Source organism: Cherax quadricarinatus, chromosome 77 (genome assembly GCF_038502225.1).
Source record: "Cherax quadricarinatus isolate ZL_2023a chromosome 77, ASM3850222v1, whole genome shotgun sequence".
NCBI lineage: Eukaryota > Metazoa > Arthropoda > Malacostraca > Decapoda > Parastacidae > Cherax > Cherax quadricarinatus.
The window spans coordinates 20,061,609-20,081,014 of record NC_091368.1 but is presented as its reverse complement, the minus strand read 5'-3'; the positions used below and the strand labels follow the sequence as shown (position 1 = coordinate 20,081,014).

Sequence of the window (19,406 nt, the reverse complement as noted above, 5' to 3'; positions counted from 1 at the left end):
CACTCTTGAAGTCATTCTGTTTCGCTCTATTCTCTCTAAATGTCCGAACCACCTCAACAACCCTTCCTCAGCCCTCTGGACAACTGTTTTGGTAATCCTGCACCTCCTCCTAACTTCCAAACTACGAATTCTCTGCATTATATTCACACTACACATTGCTCTCAGACATGACATCTCCACTGCCTCCAGCCTTCTCCTCGCTGTAACATTCATCACCCATGCTTCACACCCATATAAGAGCGTTGGTAAAACTATACTCTCATACATTCCCCTCTTTGCCTCCAAGGACAAAGTTCTTTGTCTCCACAGACTCCTAAGTGCACCACTCACTCTTTTCCCCTCATCAATTCTATGATTCACTTATAGAAAACATTCAAATATTAAAATATAAACAAACTGGGAAAAACTTGGCAGAATAGTTAATATACATTAGATGCTTCCAGTACCAATACAACTGCTTAAACATTATTTATTTTATTAACAATAACATAATAAATAATTCTTTACTCTAGGTTATAATGATGATGGAGGGATAAAAACATCGTCACCTCGTCACAACTTGTCCTGTCTCAATATTTATATTTGCCTGTATTTGACTGAATGAGCCACTTGTGTAGGCTTCGTGTTTCAGCAGTAAGATATCCAACTGTAGACATGTGTCTTACTCATCTGCTTGTTAGAATGGTGTACTATTTTAATATTTGCACCTGTCTGATACACCATGGGAACAGTATCATGGAGCACAGGACATCTTTCAAAACTATGTTGCTTAAACAATAGTTATGACTGAGAAAAATGGTTGGATTTGAAAGTAACTTGCGCAGTGATCCAGTTGGTTTCCTGCAGGGCTCCCTAAAAGGTACCTAAGTTCCCCCGTCTTCTCATGACTTTCATTTTTCCACTAACATCTACCTTGTCCGTAATTACTCTAGCATTTGCTTTGTTTCGTAAGGTGAAGTACAGGATCTTTCCTTAATTCATGGTGTAACTTAAATCTTAGAGGACAATTGTGTTGTACAAAGTATCTTACCGTCTTGATTCTACTAGTGGGCCCCGCCTTCTGCAACTTTTTCTAGACTTTCCTTGCATAATTTTTAAAGGGATGGATCGGTAAGCCAGTTTAAGGCCTCGGTCGGATGACCAAAAGTTCCAACGGCGGGTCATCATATAACTAACAACTGCGTCAGGAAACACTTGTCCTGTTTCCTGACGAACTTTATCTAACAGAACAGAGTATACTACAGGCTCTGGCCATACAATAGAGCGGAAAAATAATGTAAGGGACCTGGGAGTAGTAATGTCTGACGATCTCACTTTCAAGGATCACAACAGTGCCACGATCGCACGTGCAAAGAAAATGGTAGGATGGATAATGAGAACGTTCAAAACAAGAGATGCCAAGCCAATGATGATCCTTTTCAAATCACTTGTTCTCTCTAGGCTGGAATACTGCTGTACATTAACATCTCCATTCAAAGCAGGTGAAATCGCAGATCTAGAGAGTGTACAGAGATCCTTTACTACACCTGTAAGCTCTGTCAAGCCCCTTAACTACTGGGAACGCTTGGAAGCACTTGACTTGTACTCGTTGGAACGCAGGAGGGAGATATATATCATCTACACTTGGAAAATCCTGGAAGGAATGGTCCCAAATCTGCACACAGAAATCACTCCCTACGAAAGTAAAAGACTGGGCAGGCGATGCGAAATGCCCCCATTTAAAAGTAGGAGCGCCATTGGTACACTAAGAAAAAACACCGTAAGTGTCCGGGGCCCAAGACTGTTCAACAGCCTCCCATCAAGCATTAGGGGAATTACCAATAAACCCCTGGCTGCCTTCAAGAGAGAGCTGGACAAATACCTAAAGTCAGTGCCGGATCAGCCGGGCTGTGGCTCGTACGTTGGACTGCGTGCGGCCAGTAGTAACAGCCTGGTTGATCAGGCCCTGATCCACCGGGAGGCCTGGTCATGGACCGGGCCGCGGGGGCGTTGACCCCGGAATAACCTCCAGGTAACCTAACCACCTAACCTTAAATAAGCTTTGGCAGCACGTTGTATCGAAACTCATGCTTCAGCTTCATTGTTCCAAACATTAAAGCTGAAATCTTCTCCAGGATGAAGGACTGATGACACCAAGAACTCATCCTTTATATCTGATGAGCTGATCGAATCATCATTACTTTGCTACTACTACTGCTAGAATAAACATGTCAAAAATGTCAAAAATGAATTACCTGACTTCCGGGAGACTGCCTAACGTCTCGGTGACTAGTCTCAGCCATTTGAAAAAGTTTTTTTTTTCCGTGGTATCCAAACAAGAGGAAAATAAAATAAGTCTCTGAGCTTACAACTCCCCGAAAGTCATGGTATTGGCTTGGTAATATAATAGTCTAAAGTATTACTAGCTTATTTGGGTTCCTGAGATGCTGCCTAATGTCTCCGGTTCAATTCTCGTACAAATAGCAGTATTATTCTTTGCTTAAAAACGATGTTTTGTTGTAGTAATAGTGTGTGTACTGCTCATATTGCTGGTATCGGAACGGGATGAGGATGAAATTAATCTCTTCTTAACACTCCCGGAAAATCGCTGTTTGCCAATGTTGTGCAGCGGTTAGCGAGTCGGTCAGGAGTTTTGTGACTCTTTTTAGTGGTCTAGAGTGTCGATATGATACCTAGCTTTTATGACGAAGCATAATGTCTATGTTTCTAATCTTGGTCACTCCTCATCATTGTTCCTGGCTATAAAACCATTCATTTCTGTGGATGCAGAATTTTTTTTTCTTTAAAACCTTTAAACTGTCCAAACAAATTACGTTCACATGCGTAGTGTTCCAAAAGTAAATCTACGTTTTTTTTACACATTTTCAAACGTAAAAAAAAAATACGTTTTTTTACATACTTTCAAATGTTGAAAAAAACGTAGATCTACGTTTGGACAGCAAACAAATGTTTCTGTTTGAACGACATGTGGCCCGGGGATCCGGCCAGAGGACTTACCTGGTCAAAATGAACTTACAATCTCAACCTGAAGCCGCCCACACACCTCTTTTTTTTGGGAGGTTTCTGCTGACATGGTCTACAGATGTTAAGTGCCACTACTCGCAGTTTAACACAATCGAATTGAGCTGATTCCTTCAGTATGAGAACCGGATATATTGATAACTGTGAAATAAGTTGTTTAAAAATAAATTATAATATTGGAAATAGTAAATCGTGTCTTCCGGAAGTGGTATGCAGAAGCTAATTCCATTCTCCTACTTTTGAATATCAGCCTCACGAACAGTACACAAATCATAGGAAACAAAGAAATGTTTTAAAAGCAAAGAACTATATTGCAAGTGGCCGAGATTCGAACGCGAGATATTAGGCAACCTTCCAAAAAGTCAGTTAGACTCTCAGTACTTTAGACCACTACATCACTATTGCAAACCGACACATGCGGGAAATGGTTATCTCAGTCTCCCCCCGTCTGGAAAACAGCCATAAATGCAGTACACTAATCAATGCTAGAACGAAAACAAGCGGGTTAAGAAAACATAATGCGACTGACATTAATTATCATCCGAGAAGCCAATTAACCTATTGACGTTCTAAGCCACATAACCAAATTGGTAAACCACGATATTAGGGAAGTAATTTGTTCAGACACTACTTCATTCTCCTCCTGTTTGAATCCCAGCCTTGCAAGAAATAAGCAAATCAAATCAATTACGGAAACAAGTAGTTTTAATGCAAAGAACAATATTGTGACTGGCCATGAGTCGGATCCGACACATTAAACCGCATCCCAAATGCAGGTAACCTTTCAACGCTGCAGCCTAGTGCACCTTCACGACAAACAACACTCAGGGGTTTGTAAGCTCCCAGAGTAATTTCATTCTCTTCCTGTTTTGACACCGCCCTCAAATACAATATTTAGATCAATGCAGCCATGGAAAGATGCACTCTTACAAACCCCGAGTGTTGTTTGTCATGAAGGTGCACTGGGCTGCAGCGTTGAAAGGTTACCTGCATTTGGGATGCGGTTTAATGTGTCGGATCCGACTCATGGCCAGTCACAATATTGTTCTTTGCATTAAAACTACTTGTCTCCGTAATTGTTTTGATTTGCTTATTTCTTGCAAGGCTGGGATTCAAACAGGAGGAGAATGAAGTAGTGTCTGAACAAATTACTTCCCTAATATTGTGGTTTACCAATTTGGTTATGTGACTTAGAACGTCAAGAGGTTAATTGGCTTCTCGGATGATAATGTCTTGAATTTTCATCTCGGTCAGTCGCAATATGTTTTCTTAACCCGCTTGTTTTCGTTCTAGCATTGATTAGTGTACTGCATTTATGGCTGTTTTCCAGACGGGGGGAGACTGAGATTACCATTTCCCGCATGTGTCGGTTTGCAATAGTGCTGTAGTGGTCTAGAGTACTGAGAGTCTAACTGACTTTTTGGAAGGTTGCCTAATATCTCGCGTTCGAATCTCGGCCACTTGCAATATAGTTCTTTGCTTTTAAAACATTTCTTTGTTTCCTATGATTTGTGTACTGTTCATGAGGCTGATATTCAAAAGTAGGAGAATGGAATTAGCTTCAGCTTACCACTTCCGGAAGACACGATTTACTATTTCCAATATTACAATTTATTTTTAAACAACTTATTTCACAGTTTTCAATATATCCGGTTCTCATACTGAAGGAATCAGCTCAATTCGATTGTGTTAAACTGCGAGTAGTGGCACTTAACCTCTGTAGACCATGTCAGCAGAAACCTCCAAAAAAAGAGAGATGTGGGCGGCTTCAGGTTGAGATTGTAAGTTCATTTTGACCAGGTAAGTCCTCTGGCCGGATCCCCGGGCCACATGTCGTTCAAACAGAAACATTTGTTGCAGGTGTGCTTGTTTCCTGTGTCGTGCACTGACAGTCTCCTGGAAGAATTGTGGAAGAGATTAGAATTACGTAAGTCTCCCACACGCAAGAGCTACAAAAACTCTTCCTGCCGTGAATAATTACAGACTTAACGAGTGAATAAATTTCGCGGCAGAAATATTCTCCGTGTTGCTCGTTCTAGTTGTCATGCGACGACAGAAAATGACAGAAGTAAAGATGTCCAGTTATCATCTCTTCAATCAAGACAACGAGTTCGGCGGTAATCACGTGGGTAGCCTACAAATACGCAGCTAAGACTTCACCAAACCCTTTGTTTAGCCACTCCGTTGCAGAAGAAGGGCTTATAAGTGGGGTTGATAAGACTAACCAACTGAACGCCGTGATAAGCGGGTCAAACCGAAAACCATAGCTGAAGGGTCGCCCATGATTTCCAGGCAGTACACCTGAAATAACTGGAAGATATACATCTTCAAGGCGAGTATTAACCCTGGTTATTTAATCTTTCAAACAGCCCTGGTGGGTTTGTAGACATCAAATTCGGAGGGAAAACCCCTGGTGGAGGCTGCAGGTGATGCCGAGCTGTCATCAACAAAGATAAGTACACCTTACGACACAGTGGTTCTACAATAATTTTTAATTTACTCATCCAAAATCCTGTTTTATTATTACAATATAGTTATACAGGGGGCTTCAAAGTCCACTAATTAAATAGATATTCGTTTAAAACACTGACGAGAAGAGATATTCTCCACTTACAGTGCAGCTCCGAAGTGTTTTTACAATTTAAGTATATTATCATATCTCACACTAATTAGACCTATACGATGTCATCATTCCAATAAAATGCATTAGCATTAGAAATTTGAAGTCGATCAAAGCACTTGTCGTCTATTATATGAAAATGAAGTCCATGATTTGTTTAATACAACTGGCACTGGCGTATACACAGCCAAATAAAACATACCTGACGTTGAGCAAAACACAGCAGTGCCAAACACACCAATGTCAGACCTTTAAAGACGATCAACCGAGTCATTCTCAGGTTACCGAACCTAATCCAGTGATTTAAGTAAAAATGTAGATTATGTAAGTTAGCATCCAGAACTTTTCTGGGCTCGTCCTACACATACGACGCTTCGAAAATTAATAATTGAAGCCTCTCTACTAAAGAAAGAAATTTAACATAAAATTTGCACAAAAAAATGGCATGTTAGCACCTACATAGTCCATTAACAAGCTCCAAAATTTTACCCGTCAGGACACAAGTGTTGGAAGTTTGAAGTCGATCAGAGTAAGATTTCTCAAGTTATCATTTGTAAACAAGAAAGAGGCAACGTTCTCTGCAATATTGACCAATAGTTGCAGAAATTTGAAAGTAATCAGTGAAAGCTTTCTGAAGATATGTATGTAAAAACTTTTAAAGGAAAGGTAAAAATATAATTCACGAATTATAAGTTCACAGTCCTATAGTACGTAATAATAATTATATACATTACTACCTTTCGATTTGTCAAATCATATTTTGTTATATTAGAAGCTATAGGGTCGATAGGATCTGACACGTTTCCTATTCAACAGCGTTTGTCGAAACTGCAGACCAATATAGAATGTCAATCTCTCTGACAATAGCTTGCTCGCATGTGCATGCAGCCTGAATAACCAGATTGCCTTGTGAGTCCTGACTAATTGCAGATTGGGACTGCAATCGATATACTCTGTTACTACGAAGGGAACTAGTTGTGATTTCGTTATTTTTTTTTTATTTGATCTTGAGACCAATCTCAAAACGAATATCCTTCAGGTGAAAACCATATTTTGATTTCAATATTCTTCTTGCAACACTCTTTCATTAAATACAGTTGGTAAGTTAAGTGCAACAATGGGAATTGTGAAGAAAAATATTGATTCTGTCTCCTTTTGGATAACACTAACGATATCAATCTTTTAGGCGAGATTATTGCTTTTAGAGCACTTTAAATCCAGTGCTGTAAGACGCATTTCAAGGAGTACTGATCTTACATGTAACTAAATCACTCTTCATAAATATTATTTTTTTCTTACTGACCTAAGAACGGAAAATTTTCTTACAGTTCTCTTTACTGTGACTAAAGTTATTTCACGAATGACTCTCTATAGACAGAGAGACAAACAGAGAGCAATCAGATGATTGCTCTCTGGCATTATCGATTCCATGAGTCGAAAGGCCAGTTACCCTCATTTACCTGCAAGGACAGGTTACAGCAGTATTTACCACGCAAAAGATGGCAGGTTACATTTGATTTTTGGAAAGCAAATGATGGTGTCAAAGCCACCCATGCAAAATATTATTTAACCATTTTTGTTAGAAAAATAAATCAAGCCACTAAAGAGAATAATAGAGAAGGTAAATCTATGAGTAATATATAAATTTTATAAATTGTTAAGAAATCAAATTTATATAACCCTAAGCTAACATTCATAAAATCAGTATTATATATATGAAATGTCTGAATTATATTTCTCTCAACAATGGACTTGCTTGATACAGAGCATTAGATTCGTGTCAGTTCTAGTGGTATGTTTATGGTGTTGAGCTGTATAATCCTTCGGGCTTAGTGCTCCTCATTATAATAATCATAATATATTGTTGTAATCTTAGTTCCTGGCTTTTTCAAGTTTAATTTTAATTTAAATTCATGGTTCCCCTTAATAATTAAGACATCTGAAAAAGGCAAGTAGTTATTCCGTTCAAATTCATCAGTAAACTTTACGGAAATAACTAGACTGTTTAATTAAAAAACGAAATTGCTTTTATCTATGGACTGGTGAGAAAGAATTTCCCATAGCCATACCAAACTTTTGTGTGTAAAATTCCCCATTAAACACAAACTTTACATCCGTGGTTTGATCCCCAGATTGAGAGGAAACATTTGGATGTGTTTCCTTAGGACTCTTACAGTCTCTGTTTACTAGCAGTAAATAAGTACATGGGTATTAGCCAATTGGTGTGGGTGGCACCTTGGAAATAGAATTAACCTACTTTGCCAAAATGATGTGCATAACAAGGTAACTTTCTGTATAGTATGTCCTCGATATCACCAGGGCAAGTGTAAGTTGTATCGTATACTAGTAGAAATAGATTCTTCTTCTTCGTCTTCTTCTTCGTCGTCTTCGTCGTCTTCGTCGTCGTCGTCGTCTTCGTCGTCTTCGTCGTCGTCTTCGTCGTCGTCTTCGTCGTCGTCTTCGTCGTCTTCGTCGTCGTCTTCGTCGTCTTCGTCGTCTTCGTCGTCTTCGTCGTCTTCGTCGTCTTCGTCGTCGTCTTCGTCGTCTTCGTCTTCTTCTTCGTCGTCTTCGTCGTCTTCGTCGTCGTCTTCGTCGTCTTCGTCGTCGTCTTCGTCGTCTTCGTCGTCTTCGTCGTCGTCTTCGTCGTCGTCGTCTTCGTCGTCTTCTTCTTCTTCTTCTTCTTCTTCTTCTTCTTCTTCTTCTTCTTAATAATATTATTATTATTATTATTATTATTATTATTATTATTATTATTATAATTGGATAAATCAGTGATGTTTCAAAGCTAAAAAAAAATTGCAATTTCCACGTTATTGACTTGTTTTAAATGTTGCCAAACTTGACAAATTAATTACTAAATTGTTTGTATCATATTTAATACAATCATTGTTTTCATTTCGTGTGTCTAACATGCATTTCAATTTGTTTTTGAGCACAATACCATCTCTTCTGAGTTTGTTATAACAATGATTAAACTCCTTGTTTCCATGCTAATGGAAAAGCTTGATTAAAAGAATATTTTTTTGGCTACTCAATACTTTGAATGTTACCTTTTCTTTTGTTTTAGTGATTTCAATGTTTCTGAAGAATAATTCTCATGAAATTATCAAAGGGGCGATCTTTCATGTCAAGTCTATTTGGCAAAAGAGCTTTAGGCAAAACTTATTCATCCAGACAGTCTTTTAAAAAAATATTAAGCTGAATTCTAAACTTAGGGGATTAATAAAAACACATAATCCAGGCATTCCACATAGAGGTGTGAGCAAAGCCTCTAGCTGGAGGTGTGGGCAAAGCTCAGACCTCTAACTGGAAGCTAAGCTAAGCTCAGACCTCTAGCTGGAGGTGTGAGCAAAGCTCAGACCTCTAGCTGGAGGTGTGAGCAAAGCTCAGACCTCTACAACACAATTGACCTCAAAGATTTGTTAAGTTATACCATGAATTATGGAAAGATCCTGGACTTCACCTTACTAAACAGACAAAGCAAATGCGATAGTAATTATTGACAAGGTAGATTATAGTGGAAAAACGAGCATGTTATTAGATGACGGGGGAACTTAGGTGCCTCTTAATGTTAAAAATAATATTGATTAGGATGATAAATTAATGCCATATCTAATTTAATTAATTCAAATGCGTAGTTTTGATGTCATGTTTTTCACAAAAAGTTTCAGATGACTTATAAAGTTTCCAACCTGAAGATCTCGGTATTTACGATATACCATTACCTGTACTATTAAACTTTCTATCGTTGATGCAAAGTTTGTGTTTAACTGCAAGTTTTACACTTAAAAGATTGGTATGGCAATGGGAAATCCTCTTTCACCAGTCTCTAGCAATTTAAACATGGAACATTTTTTAATAAGATAAAGCTAAGTATTACAGATATTTTGATGGATTATTCCTAATGCCCAAGAATACAGATATAAGACTTTTTTTTTAATTAGTTTACCTCTTTACAATAATAAACACAATGTGTGTTAGTGTTTGTTTAAGTGTCTTTCTGCAGATATTGTTCTTGAACTAGACCAGGCAGCGGCCGATCTCCTGGCTCGTTCAGAAACACACTTAAGTTACTGACAGCCACTCAACAGGGATATGCAATAGTAAAACACTATAAAATATATTCTGAATATTTGTCATTAAGACAATAATTGTGAAAAATACGATATCTATCATTTCCTAGTGTTCTAGCTCCTGAAAGCTATACATTGATAGCACATACCTTGAGGGGGTATCGGAGGTCAACACCCCCGTGGCAAACCCCGTGGTCAGGCTTAGTAATCTTTAATACGGTGTTATATCAGGTCCTGGACAAAACATTGAACTCATATGCTGGAGATAAACATGTCAAAGAATATGAATGTTTTTGTTCAGTAATGTAAATTACAAGAACTAAGAGACATTAGGTTTGAAGCTAAGCTGAAGAGGGATTCTCTAGTTATCTAAGAAACATTAATCATACACTAAAACACACAGGTATGTTAAGTTGGAATCTGCTAAGAACCTGAATTTGCAAGTTATTGGCAATGAGGAGTAGAGCAAATTGGATGAAGAACTCATCATTTACTTCCCTTCTTCTTCTTCTTCTTCTTCTTCTTCTTCTTCTTCTTCTTCTTCTTTTTATTAATATTATTATTATTATTATTATTATTATTATTATTATGAGTAGTATCAATATATTACTTAAAACTAACAAGAGCATCAACAACAATAATAATAATAATAATAATAATAATATTAATAGTAATAATAACTTGATGTGTTTTGGACGTACCTCCGCCGAAGGTATAATATATATCACGTATTCCTTTTCTCTGAAGCTTAGCTCACTAAAGAGACCAAGAAAACATATTTTAAAAGCCATTATAATAAACTTCTCCCTCGAGAGATGTACTAGCAAATAATTAATCCTCCCAAGAGACCCATCAGCTGAGGTTGATAGGTTTCTTTAGGCTGCGTAAATGTCTAGAAGTATACCAACACCTTTAAGAGATTGAGAAACTCTTGAACAACACGCAGTGAAGTCCAGAAATTGGAACTTAAAAGAATCAATCTCCTGAAAATATACGACCAAAAATCTGTAAAATGATATCAGATTTTTACGTATTCCCTGATATGAGACATTTAATTTTATCCTCCATACTTTCCTTTAGATATCTTGATAAGACCTTTCCTGATCAACTTCAGACTCTCAACGCCACTTCTCTTCCTCTTAGAATTATTCGGGATCATATTATGATCTGTAGGTTCTAATTTGCTTATTTAAAATATTAATAAAGTGTAGCTGTTTCCGTTAGATAAAATAAGGCTTCCTTTTCTGATCTCACTCATTTTTTACACTGATGTTTCATAAAGAAAGATTTTCACTGTCATTGGATTATAAAATGAGTCAAATTGTCAATTAAACAAAATAGATTTTCTGTCTTAGAAGAACAGAATGCCTTTTCTTAAGGATTAAAAACCGTAAATGTTTTGTACCGAATTGAGAAAATATTGTGCACTGCTCTAAACTTTGTAAATGCAATGTTAATTTAAGAAAATATTTATGAAATGTAAAATTTTACTGGGGTGTGTGTCAATTTATCTAGATTAATAAAACATTGGAACACTGATATTTGTCCAGTAGCTTGTGAATACTTCACAACAACTTCGAACCTATTATTTTAATGTATCATGTTTAGCGGAAGATTTTATTTTACACTGAATTGTATGCGTAAAATTAAAACTTACACTTAGCAAATTGTAATAATGGGTCATGTGATTCCATAAAAAAAAAGTCATTTCAAACTTGGTACATGGATGTTCGACATGACCTACTTCCAGTAGTGGGTCTTGCACACCTGAGATGTCATCTCTAAACTATTACACCTCACTTCCGGGTCTTATGGCTCAGCTTTAACAAAAGGGAAAGAGCACCTTCAATTTCGGCAGAGAACTTAATCACCTCAAAATTACCTTACCATATTACTACTGTCCCAAGTAATACAAACACCTACGTATTCGACAGATGTGTCTGCTGCACAAGGTAAACGTTTCTTGAGTAAAAACACCTAAGAGTGGAGTAACATGGTTATGACATCTTGGTCATTACCTCTAGACTTGTCTCAGCAGAACTGACTGTAGATTTTTTAATGAGGAAGGAAAATGTGACGTATTATCCTTTCTTGACGTATTTCTCATTAATGAAAGTAACATTCTCAGCCACAGAATTTAGAAAAATATATGAATAAGACTTGAATGACTTTTCCTCACCACGGCCCCAAGATTAATCGGGAAATAATCATAGGTTTTCTCTCCGTTCTTTGAGGAGGAAGATAAATAGATCGAAAAGGCCTTAATCACCGTTACATTTCTGGTACACATGATTCACTCCTGCATTAAGACAATCGTACTTTTCTACTCAACTCCCAGAAAATCCTTCAACTTTGATCGTTGTCTGTGCTACCCGTATAAATAAGGTGCATCAAATATTACTCCACAGCTTAGCTTCAAAGCTGGTGTCTCTTAGTGGAAGATCTGAATTAATTTTTGGCTGTTCATGTTATAACTTGCCATTTTTCTTGAAGAAATTGTGATATCAGTGAATATCTCTGAATATCTCTTCTGTTTTTCTTCAGATCTTCAATGCATTACAATATTTAACAGTGATTCAAACTTAGGCACACTCAGTACTTTTACATTTGTGTGCACTGATGTACAAGTTGCTGTGATGATGAAATTCAGGGATATCTTTCTCAGGGTTTAAACTTTAAATATTTTCGTATTTCTCGCTTTATTAGTGCTGTGATTTCCATGCAGTAACTTGAATATCGTGGAATGACTGAGTGTCACTTGTATACCACTAGTCTTAATGACCTTGATGTGCTGAAACTACTCGTCTACCTAGCTTCCTGTAAGATTCAAGCTGGTTTTTGTTTGGGCGAGTCTAGTTTTATCAAAATTAAAAAATGTATATATTATACAGAGGTTCTCTTCAATTTAAAAATTTCAAAACAGGTGTATCATGTTCAAAGTAAAGTTTAAATTAGAATTAGGCAGTGATGGTGCAAATATGAAGATTTTATTATAAATATTCATATATTGGTTTGTGTGTGATAGCTTGAGTAAGCTTTCATATCCTGCTAGAAACGTTGAGCGTTGTTAAATCTTACTAAGTTGTTACATCTTACTAAGATGTTACATCTTACTAAGTTGTTACATCTTACTAAGATGTTACATCTTACTAAGTTGTTACATCTTACTAAGTTGTTACATCTTACTAAGTTGTTACATCTTACTAAGTTGTTACATCTTACTAAGTTGTTACATCTTACTAAGTTGTTACATCTTACTAAGTTGTTACATCTTACTAAGATGTTACATCTTACTAAGTTGTTACATCTTACTAAGATGTTACATCTTACTAAGTTGTTACATCTTACTAAGATGTTACATCTTACTAAGTTGTTACATCTTACTAAGATGTTACATCTTACTAAGTTGTTACATCTTACTAAGATGTTACATCTTACTAAGTTGTTACATCTTACTAAGATGTTACATCTTACTAAGTTGTTACATCTTACTAAGATGTTACATCTTACTAAGTTGTTACATCTTACTAAGTTGTTACATCTTACTAAGATGTTACATCTTACTAAGTTGTTACATCTTACTAAGTTGTTACATCTTACTAAGTTGTTACATCTTACTAAGTTGTTACATCTTACTAAGTTGTTACATCTTACTAAGTTGTTACATCTTACTAAGTTGTTACATCTTACTAAGTTGTTACATCTTACTAAGTTGTTACATCTTACTAAGTTGTTACATCTTACTAAGTTGTTACATCTTACTAAGTTGTTACATCTTACTAAGTTGTTACATCTTACTAAGTTGTTACATCTTACTAAGTTGTTACATCTTACTAAGTTGTTACATCTTACTAAGTTGTTACATCTTACTAAGTTGTTACATCTTACTAAGATGTTACATCTCACTAAGATGTTACATCTTACTAAGCTGTTACATCTTACTAAGTTGTTACATCTTACTAAGATGTTACATCTTACTAAGATGTTACATCTTACTAAGATGTTACATCTTACTAAGTTGTTACATCTTACTAAGTTGTTACATCTTACTAAGATGTTACATCTTACTAAGTTGTTACATCTTACTAAGTTGTTACATCTTACTAAGTTGTTACATCTTACTAAGTTGTTACATCTTACTAAGTTGTTACATCTTACTAAGTTGTTACATCTTACTAAGTTGTTACATCTTACTAAGTTGTTACATCTTACGAAGTTGTTACATCTTACTAAGTTGTTACATCTTACTAAGTTGTTACATCTTACTAAGTTGTTACATCTTACTAAGTTGTTACATCTTACGAAGTTGTTACATCTTACTAAGTTGTTACATCTTACTAAGTTGTTACATCTTACTAAGTTGTTGCATCTTACTAAGTTGTTACATCTTATTAAGTTGTTACATCTTACTAAGTTGTTACATCTTACTAAGTTGAATGCTTAGTTTAGAACATTGGCGTTTTTGCCAATTGTATTAAATTTGTGGTGATAATGTCTTTCATCGAGCACAATGAGACTGCTTCTAGTGACTGACATCATACTTTATTAGTGGTTGCATATTACTGTATATAATCGTTGGGCTGTAAGTGTCTCGCGTTAACTGTTTCGTTTTAAAATATTTTGGGGGTGGTATTTTTGTACGTGATTTTTTGGATTATTAGGAAGCTGTCATTACTGGACACAGGGAAAGTTATTTATTCGAGTGTCTCTGCAATGTACATAACTCTTCTTAACTCTTCTTGGTTTTTCACTGTAATGCACTTCTTTGATTTGCCCCATTAATAGACAAGGATGGGGGCAATTATATTATGACTGGAGTGGATTTTATGAACTGGTCAACAGGAGATTTTGTTTTTCAGTAAGACAGATTATTCTTTCATGTAGTTGTAGAAGCAATAGTATTAAAGGAAGGGTGAGGTAAATATATGGGGATTGGTGAGGAATGGTGAGGTAAACAGCTTCTGTGGAATGGGAAATGTAAAGTAAATGGATAATGTGAGGAAGCTGAGAGGAGGCTGGGAACTCAGCTTGGACTGCTGGGCGGAGACGATACACGAATAATTGTGGTTGTATTGCCTAAAAAAATTAAGACATTTACATGAATGAAACCAGGCAAAGAATTTAATGCATTTTATTATTACGCTAATAATTGGTACAATATTTGAGCCTCGAAAACTGTGGTATAAAAAGCTTGCATTTTACTGGCTAATTTGCACAATTAATGACTTCAAATAATATTTACACAGGTCGACACAAGTTTTTATAACACTACTTATCCCGCGTTAAATATTGTGATTATTACGTTTTAGGCCAAAAATAGCAGTACTAAGTCTTAACTCAAAGTTAATAGGAGAGATATGTTACAGAAAACGCTCTTATTGGAAAACGTATGGCTCACAATTAAACATTTCTCGTATTTGTATAGTCGTTTGTATGTCATCCTTGTAATGCTGTCAAAAGTAATTGTATATTGTGTTGCTTTCAGAACAAGTGTTTCTAAGTTTTTTGATGTGTGGTGTTGCACTCGCAAGTCCTTCGTATATTATGTGCTGGTTCTTGTATTGTGGCATCATGGATGGACAGGCTTTGTCATGACGTAGTGAGAAGCAACACATTTTTCATACATAAACAGTTCATGTTCACTGTGTAGCTCAGACATTCATCATATAAATGGTAAACAATACCAGCAAGTTAATAAACCTACCTAATGTCTACATATGTCTTGTTAGCTCAGGCGTTGTCATAGTTACTGTGTCGCGTTATCGTCACCACGCATTGTGATTGATTAGTGTTAATCTTCAAGTTCGCAATGGTTTAAAATAGGTACTCGATGGAAAACCGGAGACGCAGATGCTGAATAATGTCATATTATAATGATACAATTCAGCCCACCCAGTGTTACTTTATTAAGTAAGAGACCTACATGGGGAGAGAGCAAGTGCATATAAATAATAAGTGTTATTCCAAATATAAATAAGTGTTATTCCAAATATAAATAAGAAGCGTTATCCCAAATATAAATAAGTGTTATTCCAAATATAAATAAAGGTTATTCCAAATATACCTCTTCAAGGGGGGCTCCTTGGCGTGGTGAAGAGGCTCTTGGTCTGAGGAATTAGACCTGTCGGTCTACTTCCTCAGACCGAACCTAATTACCCCCCAATCCCCCGTTCCCTATCCCATCCTCCCCATCCTCCCCTTTTTCCTTTCCTCCTCCTCCTCCCCACCCCTCCCTTTTGCCCTTCCTTTTTTTATTTTTTTTTTTTTTTTTTTTTTTTTTTTTTTTTTTTTTCACAGGCACGCTAGTTCCTAGGTAGGGGAAAGGGTACCGGGGTCCATCCCATTCCGTTGAGGTTCTTGGCGGTGGCGTAGTTTGCCGTGGAATCTGGATTGCCTGGGGATGTCCTGATCCCTCTCCGGTATCCCGGAGGGTGGCTTTGGGTCTCTCTCGGGCGACGGGTGTATCTCTGGAAGCCACCTTTCGGATTCCGGGGGTGGTGGCCGAAGGAGGTATGCTTTGTGGCGGATTTCCGGCCGCCCTCTCTTTTGTCCACCGAGGTAGCTCGGCAGATGTGAGGTTGCTATCCTGGATTGCCGGTTTACTGGCATGATGGGTAGGGTATGGCACGGGTTCCATGCTGCATCTGTGCTACTTGCGGTGCTGAGGTCCTCTTGGGCGCGGAGGGAGATTTCTGGCCCTTTCATTTCTCCTAGGAACTATCCCTCCCCAGTCCCCCCTTTTTTTATTCTTTTTTTTTTATTTTATTTTCTTTACTTTTTTTTCTTAAAAACAAAAAGAAAGAAGTAACCTAATCATGGCAGCCCTAGTCCACGAACCTGCTACCCACGGGCCCCTTCTTGATACTGCACCCCATTCTGACCCCACCTCATCTTTGGACCACTCTTTGGACACTCCTCATGCCTCTGTACCTCTTGCCGGTGCTGTTTCCTCACCCGCTTCAGGTACTGAGGCCTCGACTGACTCCTTCGATTTATCTGACCTTCGCTCTCCTCTGACTATGCTTCCGGCCTCTCCCTCTACGGTGCGGCAATTTTCGAATCGCCGGCCCGTTCCACGTCGGACCAACTCTGGTCCCACGCCTAAATGACAACGACAATTACCTGCTGATGATACTTCTCCATCTTCTCGTTCTTCTCAGAAAAGATCGACACGTCCTTCACTATCTTTCCACACTCAGTTTCAGACTGCACAATGGACTAAATTCTTCACTTTACGACCGACTTCCTCTACTGCCTATCTTTCTGACCACAGTATTGGCAAGGCACTCCTACGCCATGTTGGTAAAGATATTTCTTTTCATGCTCTTAAGAGCGGTATGCGCATCGTCACCGTACAGAATGCTACCCAGGCTCATGAGCTTTCTCGTCTTTCCCATATCGATACTCTTCCTGTAACTATTGAAAAGCATCATTCCCTCAATTCTTGTAGTGGTACCATCATTCTGCCCCATACCATAGTTCAACAAAATTTCCAGACATGTGGCACTGACATTCTTGAACAGCTGGAACTCCAAGATCTCCCAATCCTCAAGGTAGACACTTACGTTCTTCCTGCCCGCGGGCGGAGACGATACCCTAGCAATGTGGCTCATTTAACTTTTGACAGCCGTGAACTCCCATCCTCAGTTTATGTAGCAGGACATCGGTTACAAGTTCGAAAGGTGATCCCTACACTGCAACAGTGTAGAAATTGCTGGCGATTTGGCCATCCAGCGAAATATTGCAGATCTATCGCCGAATGCCCAGTCTGTGGTGCTGATGACCATTCTAATACGTCTTGCAATCGACCTCCCTCTTGCCTTAATTGTCATGAGGCTCACCCTTCGTACTCTCGCCGTTGTCAAGTCTACTTAAACGAGCGGGAAATCCGTTACCTCAAAGAGGCAGAAGGTCTCCCTTATGCCATGGCAGTTTCTCATCTCTGCCTCCAAGGGAGACTACCTCGTGTTTCTTATTCCCGTGTTTCAAAACGTCCCCCCACTTCTGGTATCCCATCTTCTGCACCCACCTCTGTGGTTACCTCTCCCATAGTCACTCCTGTAGCTAATTCTTTTGCTGTCCTCGGCTCAGACGTCCCTACTTCAGCGTCTCAGTCTGATCTTGCTTCTTCGTGTTCTCTCTCACAAGCCTCAGTAGCGACGAGATCTCGTATGACACCTCCTCCCAATCGTCCCTCTACTTCTCAAAAGTCAAAAAAAGGTCCGTTAACACCTACCCATCTTCCACCTCCTCATTTTACCTTCCCTGTCTCTGTACCTGGTTCTCCCCCTCTCATTGGCTCTGTTACAAGTGTAGAGGTTCACCCTCCTCGTACTGTACCTTCCTCCCCTGTTCCCTCCCAAGTTTCTTCCTCTTCTGCCACCTCCCAGGTTTCTGCCTCTTCTGTCCCCTTCCATGCTTCTCCAGTTCCCTCCACCCTTCCATCCCCCCCTACCTTGGTACAGTCCATTACAGTTTCAATCTTTACTCATCCTCCCCCTACCATTTCCAATATTGTCTCCCATACGACGTCTCTGAATTCTGAAACACTTGAAGCAATCTCTGAATATATTGCAGAGACCAAACCATCAATGGACACTGATCCACCCTCCGCTCCTTCTCTCTCCTCTACTCCATCTGCGCAACTCCTTTCTTCACAGCACACCGTTCCTTCGCTGCTTGAACGTTTTCCACTGCCTCCGCATGTGGACTTTTCTAACCCCTCTTGTCCGTAGGAACCCTTACCTGCGGATTTCAGGTATCTTTATCATTGCCAATCATGGCTTATTTACAGTGGAATATACGTGGCCTCAGGGGTAATCGGGGTGAGCTTCAGATGTTACTCTCCCAGTTTTCCCCTGTTGGTGTTTGCTTACAGGAACCAAAATTACACACTGCTGTTATCTCTCCCATCTCAGGCTATAATATATTGTATTCTTCAGATCCTTTTCCTGATTGTTACAAAAAACGCGATTCTAAAAGCTTAGAGATCTCCAGTGAATACTAGAAAGGACTGCCCTTCTAGCATCCAGCCTGTTACTGGGTTTTCGTAACAAGTAGTCAGTATCCTTGTCCAATTATCCATTAAAATTCAGTATGGTTCAATAGTGCTTTAGGATTACAACTGGTAGGCTACTAACTAGAGAAATTAAAATTTAATAAATTTATTAAGTAGTAAGTTGTCTAGAGGTATATTATCAAAGTAAATTAAATACAGCAATCAAAATAAAATCAATCTCTCGAGTTCAATATTATTGTGCTGAAAGCACATATCACATTTATAATTCTTAAGTACCGTCAGGTACATTAACATTTAATAAGATATTACAAATATGTACAAGTAAGTGTGTGTATGCGTGTAAGTGCTCTTAAGTAGTTAGCTATGTCTCAAGACTCGAATAAGACTTAAACAAGTGACTGACAAAGTCCTCAAATAAACTAACTTCTTGACCGACTGGCAACCCGAACAGTCTGCTTGAACAACAAAGAATGCTAAGCCCAATAGCAATGCAATATCAAGCGACTGCGACACAGAATCAGGAACTGGGAGATAATATAACGACACTAAGTAGGGACCATCAGCAGATCCTCCACAAAAGTTACAAAACTCCCATAATACTGAATCTATGTTCAGCATAGGAAAAACTGTGACTGTGACAATACACAGGAACCAGTACAAAATTAGGTCAGAA

At 38.1% G+C, this 19,406-nt stretch overlaps 1 protein-coding gene across 1 annotated transcript in view; it reads left to right on the top strand.

Moving 5' to 3' along the window:
• Nucleotides 1–19,406, top strand: part of LOC138854998 (uncharacterized) — a 289,676-nt gene that overhangs the window by 219,928 nt on the left and 50,342 nt on the right. The gene's annotated exons all lie outside the window — the stretch shown is intronic.